Source organism: Saccostrea cucullata, unplaced genomic scaffold, assembly GCF_032062105.1.
Source record: "Saccostrea cucullata isolate Sc308-1 unplaced genomic scaffold, CSIRO_AGI_Scuc_v1 ctg7810, whole genome shotgun sequence".
Lineage (NCBI taxonomy): Eukaryota > Metazoa > Mollusca > Bivalvia > Ostreida > Ostreidae > Saccostrea > Saccostrea cuccullata.
This window is the reverse complement of record NW_026927457.1, coordinates 9937-18125: the sequence shown is the minus strand read 5'-3', so window position 1 is coordinate 18125 and position 8189 is coordinate 9937. Positions and strand designations below refer to the sequence as shown.

General features: G+C 30.6%; 1 long non-coding RNA gene across 1 annotated transcript; it reads left to right on the top strand.

Moving 5' to 3' along the window:
- Positions 1 to 6192: 6192 nt before the first annotated feature.
- LOC134274534 (uncharacterized) lies at positions 6193 to 7919 on the top strand. The gene is made up of 3 exons (XR_009993642.1): positions 6193 to 6360; positions 7003 to 7073; positions 7528 to 7919. It is a non-coding gene; the product is annotated as an uncharacterized LOC134274534 (long non-coding RNA).
- Positions 7920 to 8189: the final 270 nt, after the last annotated feature.

Here is an 8189-nt window from a genome sequence, read left to right as displayed (position 1 = left end):
AGAATATCAAAGATGATACATTTACATGTACCAGAGCAACCTGATATTGCTGCTGTTAAAGGAGCAATGTTAGGTACTTTATTATGTGCTAAAGACCTCGCTCAATAACATAGAGCAATTACAAAGATTTATCAATTTTAAACAAGTAGTTTCATCTCATAAAAAGGTTCATTTTCATTGAATTAAGAACAGATCAGACTCAGAATTGCTATGATCGGTGGATTCAGTTAAAGGTGCATGTCAATCACTCAGACACATCGAGGACAGAACTCTTTCGTATGTTTGGTTTGGCCAGTGAGTAGATACAGGAGTCATCCAATTCCTCAGCCTGATCCACAGAATCCATAGATTCCTGGACAATGTCTGGACTTTGTAGCTCGTAGTCTGCATTGTCATCAACGTTGATATTCATAAAGTCTTCGGCAAAATGCTGGCTTCTTTTTCTGTTAGTTTCCACGTGAAAATGGAAAGAGAGTCGATTTTCTGCTGCGTTGAATTGAATTTCTGCCTGGCTGGGATCAGGAAAGTAGAATGTTTCTCTCAGCTGTTCACTAGAGTGGGTGTCTCCATCTTTATTAGAAATTCTTGTCCTAGAAGTGAAGTACTTCCTAATTGTTCCGTAAAGTTTTGTGGAGAATATTAATATTTCCTTTATTAGCAATGTGACACTGATAAAAAGAAGGGCGACTAAAATACCAGAATCTTCTTCAGTGTCCATCTTTTAAACTCTGGTTTAAAAATAAACATACATTCATCTATAAACGATAACATCTCAATATCGTGAAATTAAATGACAATGATGTCATTATAATAGAAAATAAGCCTGCAATTATGAATTTAGAAAGAGTGAGATTGAATGTTTCTGTTTTCTGATTTATTGAAATCAAAACATATGTTTTATAGTATACATTGTATATTTATGGGAGAGTATTAAGGCCCTCCCCCGCTTTTCCCCAAACGTTACTTTCTACTTTTCAAAAAATGCATTGTCGTTGTAGCATAGTTATTCATAAGTTGTTTTGATAAGATTTTGTTTTCCTTTTTTAGATTCTTTTTTTTTCTTATTACCCCACCCCTTCACACATTCAAAAACGATACTACGTGCTAGATACTATAATATAAATAATAATTTTTAACATGTTTTATATATTTTATAATGAAAAAACTGTAAAAATTAAAGTTTTAATTTCTTATACTCCTTAAACCCACATTGTTAAATCATATGTGCGAAATGCTAAAAAAAAAAACAAATTACATGTACAAACACCAAATAGTACAAAGATATCAAACCTCGTCACCTGGTTCTTTCTCTGTAACTAGAGCAGCATGGCAAAGCACTAAATATTTCGCATATCCGTTACCTCATATGTGTCTGTATGTACGTGTGTATACAAATTAATTTATTTTAAATTCTTTTTTACTTCCTTATACAATGATTCTTCAATTAAATGCTTTCTATAAAAGGATTTTTGTCTCGATTAAATCTATATTGTCTATTAAATGAATTAATGAACAAAAGTAGATAACACTACATGTACGACATATTATTAATACGCCCTTCAAGGATTATTTTCTTACAAGGACCAATATTGATATATATAGGCATAGTTTTTCACCGTACCAGGCAGCTAAGTACTAAATACTATTTTCCTCATAAAATTTTCAATCACAAAGTTTTGAAATAAACAACGTTACCTTAATTTCCGCAAGTAATGTGAACGGCAAATATTAAAACTAAAGGTACTGTGAGCACTAAGCTCACTAAACGATATACCTCCGCCTCCCATTTTATTATAATGACAAAGTCCATGTTTTGCTCTTGGAGTCCCAAAATAAGTGTCAGTGTCAAAAAGTAATACAGGAGGTGCACAATAGCTCAAGAACCTGTGAAAGTATCATTCAATTTTATTCAATGGTATAGTGGTACTTATCCTCTAATACAACTTATGTCCAAACATCTGTATCTCATTTCCATTTTTAATAACCTTGAAGTATAGTACATGGCATACAGTGAGAATTCCATTGACATGGAAATCATGTGTTGATTTCATGTCTAGATACATACGTATCTAGTTGGTTGAACAGTTTAGCCATAGCCAAGTTCCGTGGGTCGAGAGCCTAACCCAAGGTTTGAGAGGGAAGTGGAATCCTTTTGAAACGAAAATCGCCCTTCTTTTGCATTAAACCTAACTTCGACCGTTGTAGAATCGAAATAGATATTTTTTCTCCATGATTTTGGTTTATTTTCAAACTTCATTTGTGAACCTCTGTTCTTTGCAATTTCTCTTTTGTTGACAAATATGATCGCCTTTTCTATGATTATCCAGGTTTCTTTCAGCAACAAGAGGGTATAAATACATAGTAGAACAATTAATTTATAAGATCTTCTTCGCTGTATTAGTCCGTCTGAAACAACAGAAAAAGGTTTCTTAGCTTAAATTAAGGATATATAGTGGTCATCAATATCTTCTCATAAGATGACTTAGTACTTAAAAATATAATTCTACATGTATAGTACTAAAAAAATAATTTAAAAAATAATAAGATAAACATAGAACATTTTTTAAATGTTAAAATAAAGAACTGTGATCGATCTTGGTAAAAACTGAAAAACAAATCCATAAATAGGGTATAAAACATGGACCCCCTGAAATTCCAGAGGAAGAATAAGATGCCTAGGAGAAGTAACCAGCCTCTGTCAACCGGTAAAACCCATCCTGAGTCCTTTGTATTGATGATAAGGTAAACTTTGATATTCTTTGTTAAATTAAGTGTAAAACAAGGACCTACGAATTTCTTTGACACTTTTCAGCCAAAATACGTCCCAATGTTAGATTTATTATATTTAAAAGGTCAATAACCATAACTTTACAAAATGCTGACTTTAAACGAGGTTGTTGAAATCCTTGTAATATTACCTCCTTATCTTTCAGTAACCTAACAGGATTTAAAAATTTATCGTATTCAGAGCATGGATAAGTTAAAAGCAAAACACTTTTAGCAAATGATAGCGGAATACCAGTTATTCTACAAAAAAAGGAAAGTTTACCATGGAAACCATGAAAGTAATCTCGATTGTCATACAATTTAGTGGACCCTTTTCATTTTTAATTGGTAAAACAAATCAATTATGGAATAGATGTAGCAGACTTTGACTGAGGTCTTTCATCTCGAGTTCATTAGGGATATATGGAGTGGACATATAGATGGGAATATATATGTGTCCAAAAGTTCATTCGTGATTCAGGTAGGTTTTGATCCCCTTTTCTTCTTCTGTTTCTTTGTTATGTAATCATATCTGTAAAACTTTGATTGTTTATGATGTGAGAATTTTACTTGTGATCATGTTTATTATTTATTAACATTATTGTCATATCTTTTTCTTTCCCAAGTACTTTTGTCATCGTAATCATTTACATGTAACATTATAGATTTACACATTGTAAGAACTCTGAATCTTTAGTAAGTGTCTTAACTTGAAATATTTTGTATACATCATGTATATGTATAACTTTACACCATCAATTGTTATTTTGGCAATCACTAATTATGATTATTGTATATATTACAGGGAAAGGTTTTTTTAAGTTGCAAGAACTTGTAACAAATCCCTTTGTATAAATTATACAAAAAATATGTTCAAAACAATCAAGTTGAAGCCCAGAGCAAGTACATATCTATCTTCTCTTTTCAAACAGAAGTTTTTAAGAAATTCTACTTCACTGGAAGAAGAACATAGTTTCATTGTGAGAAGTTGGGAAACAAGGGCTATTCGAGACACTACATTAAAAATGAATGATAAAGAATAAGTAAACTAGAATAAAATTAAACGCTTTATTATAGCTGCTGTAAAACTCATTAAGAATCCCAAAGAAATATTCACTGCAATATGGGAAATTTACAGCAACCAATGTCTGTTTTATAGACACATGAGCGGGTGGATTTCAATGAAAGAAAAATGATTTAAGTGGCATCAAAAATGGGTACAGTCCTTGTCAACAAGGACTTACAACAACCAATGTACGGTTTGTCAAAATTAAATAAATTATCACTGATGATGTTTGATTGACTTTAGGCACATAGCAGAATTGATAGGCATCATTTTGGGCGTAGTTTACACTGTTTTAAAGAAACATTTGACAATAAAAAAAGGCTTAGTACTCAATGGTCACCCTATGTTTTATAAAACAAAATGAGTGAAAAGGACAGCGTATAAGAATATCTGAACAATTATTTTAAAAAATCAAAAATTGTAGTTATCAGCGTTTGTCTGAAATTCAAACAGATAATAAAATTTAAATCCATTGCTCTAACCCCCCCCCCCCTAACAAATTACAATAAGACACACTTGACAAAACAGTCATGGTCTAAGAAAAGCAAAGAATTGCGAAAGCAGAAACTGGTTTTATATGCCATTTTCTTAAATATTAGTGGTCTTGTTCAAATACATATTCAGAGAGTCAGTTCATTTCTGGAGAAGTCTAGAAAGCAAATTTCCGCAAAAAATTGAAAGGTTTATGAAAAGCTGGGACCAGTATAAATTTCTTCTTGGCAGCGTCCAAACCCAGACGCCATGAAGAGTAAAGGAGTTTTGAGGATAAACAGATAGTTAATGTTTTGTCACACCAACAATATTAGCCAGTTTGGGGGATAAACAGATAGTTAATGTTTTGTCACACTAACAATATTCGCCAGATCTTTCACAATTTGACTTGTTTCATTTTCCAAACACCTTTCAGAAAGACGAAACAAGTCCAGGAAATCATAGGATCTGCTATTTTCCAGTAAAAGAAGGACCATATACTCATATACTCAAAACTTTGTCCTAAAAACAATCAGAAATTGGATAAAAATGTTACAGACACGTGTTTTAATTACAAGAGAATATTAAGTGAAATCATACAGAATAAATCATTTAAAAAGGCGTTTTGTTTCTCTCTTAAACTTTATTTATTGAACAGCCCTCGTACATTGACTTTCAGAGAAATTTCGTTGAAGATGAAAAATCAATTTCTGTAAAAAGCACTGTCCAAATTAATAATTTCCAGATAATTTTTAATGCAATCAAATTCTTACCTTGAGATACTGTACATCCAGTATACACAGGAAAAATGTCCACATGTGTTAAACATATGTTTGGTTTCACATGTGTTCAACACATGTTTTATACATGTAATACATGTGTGTAAATAAACACATGTAAAATATATGTTTCATTTATATGTAAAACATATATAATATACACATGTAATACACCTGTGAGATAATATATATGTAAAACACATGTTTTTCACCACACAAGAATAACACATATTATATATATGTAATATATGTGTGCGAAAATACAGATGAATTATACATGTTTAATTTATATAAAATATATGTGTATTCATATACACATGTTATACACATGTTAAGTTTTATCTCATATATGTGTGTGTACATTAATTCAAAAGAATTTGTAAATGTTAGTAATTACTTATGTAAAGTTTTACTTTGTTTATTCCCCCCCCCCCCCCTTCTAAAAAAAACTTTAACAATTTTCTTTTTCTGTAATAATGCATTTATCAGACAAAATTGATAAAGAATAAATTCATTTTCTTTTCATTTTAAATCTTTTGGGCTTGGCTTACTTCTTGAGTAAAATTAAAATAATTCCGTATTTGTCTCCTGGCCGGTTTTGTCTTTTATCGGATGAAAATGTACGTCATTTTTGACGTCACTGCTGCAGCAGACGTGCTGGGTGTATTGGAAAGGTAAGTGATCTCCAAACAATTTTTTAAAGGCTTTTAATTCATATTGTTTAAATATCATTTCATTATAGTTACAGGTGCGTATGAACTTTCTATATACATGTAATACTCTTATCATTGTGACTTGTCATGCATTTCGTAAACCTAACGATAGTGATCTGTAAGTAATTTTGGAGGAAAATATTTCTGAATGAATGTAAGCGGTTACATGTTAGCTAGGTTAAAGGCATCACTGTTTTTTATAATTTGTATACAGGTAAGTAATTTTGGATAAATTTGTTTCTGAATGAACGTAAACATTACATGTTACTCTATTTTTTAAAGGCATTAATTATTGGTTTTCCTTTGTTACGTACTGATATGAAAGTGAAAGTAGAAACCTTGAAACCATTCTGACTGTCAGTTGGTGTTTATGTATGTTGAGATGGCTGTCAAGTCGATTTTTTCATCAACTTAATAACAAGTGTTTGTTTTTATGGCCTATAGATGCATGTAGTAACTTGAGTTTAGTGTCACAGTGCTGCGTCTAAAAAGCCCAAAGCTGATAAGACTGGCGATTGATTCTAAAGCTGATTTGACAGATGATTGCATCATCGCAATATTAAAGGTAAAATAAATACTTGCAATAAAAAAATCAAAGTAAACATCTGTAATGACTCCTTCATGACAAAATATTTCTTGATAATTTCTTTTTGTTCCTTTATAATTCTACATTATAATTGTTTATATTGTTTCATAAAAAATAAGTCCCCAACTCAATACTACAATAATTTTATTCTATATTATTAAACAGTTTTAATCCAGTGCACTTTTAAAATATGGAGAGTATGAATAGAATTTGCTGGCTTTAAAAGCTATGAAACTGGTACATGTACTGTAAATGACTTCAAGGGGGGGGGGGGGGGGGGGGGTAATTGAATTTTTGAATTTCAGTTAAAAATTAATAATAACAGTGACATCCAACTTTCAAGGTACAAGTACATGTGCATATGTGTTGATTGTTGAAAGTACATCAGCTAGCTAATCCGTTGGATATTTACATCTATTATGTACCAGTATTCATTACCTGACATTTATATTTTTTTTCCAATACTAGAGAACATAGTTTCTGGTAAAATGTAAGATATTAATTAAGACTATTAAGAACCTACAAACATGTACTCTCTCTTTTTGTAGTTGTAGTTTTGTAGTTTAATTAAGTTTTAGTTATGGTTAGAAGATATCTACTGCGTGAATATTTGTTTTACAGGTTCAATATACAGTCAGCGTCTCATAAGAATAAATCCCAAGATCCAAGACTTGCTTAAAAGTTTAATTAAGGTAACTACACACTGTTAAATAAACTTTGTTATATTCTTCCCAACAACGTTTGGGATATCCTGGAATCACACTGTCTGTTTTTCTGCCTGTCTACTTCTCTGTAGTATTTTTTGTCCAAAAATAAAATATTTGTGTCAGAATCTTCTTAATTTTTGGCAATATGAATTAGTAATACTGTTTGAACATTCCAAATTTAATTGTCAAAATAAAAAAAAAATGCTTTTTATGACTTTATTATGAAGCATATCTTCCAACAGAGTAATTGTCTTGCAAATTACATCATAGGATTCCACAAAACACCTAGTATAACATATATAATAACATTAGTTTTATCTCGTATCATATCTGTGTTGGTGAATTGGGCATACATTTGTTTGCTGAACTTTAATATTACTTGTAGAATTGATTTTGTAATTTAAGAATTGTTTTATTTTTACTTTTGAAATTTTTGTAGAGACCATTCTGTGCCACAAAGAAATTGTTCAGGAAAGGGAGAAATGGTGGATTTGCATTTTGGGTACAGTTCAAAGAGAGTTCAAAATGGTCAAGCTCATGGAAGATCAGAGGGAGGACAACTGAAGAAAACTGAAAGATACAGAAGGAAAAAGAACAAGAAAATATATGAAATAATTATGAAATTGGGAGGATGTACACAATCTTGTCTGCATTTGACCTGTAAAGATTTAATTCCCATTCTTATTTGTATGCTGTAATATAAAATAACTTGATTTTTCATAAATTTACAATAGAGAATACATGACAAATGTTATATGTGATATTTCAATTTTGCTTTGGACACTTTCATGTCAAATCATATAAATTATAAACAAGTACATGGACTAATTATGTTATTCATTTGTACATGTATGGATGTTTAACTATTTAATCATTTTGTGGAAATCTTATAATTTGTACTCAACTTAGAATATGTAAAATATATGTATCGACAAATGCTACTGACTTTTTTGTATACTTTCCTGTTTAGAAAGTACACTGAAAAATAAGTTATTTCTCTTGATGAAAATCATTTATCAAAAAAGTTGTGTAAGCATTTTAAGATATTAATTTTCAAATATTTAACCCATGAAGATAGATCATTGGAATGTAATGGATTTT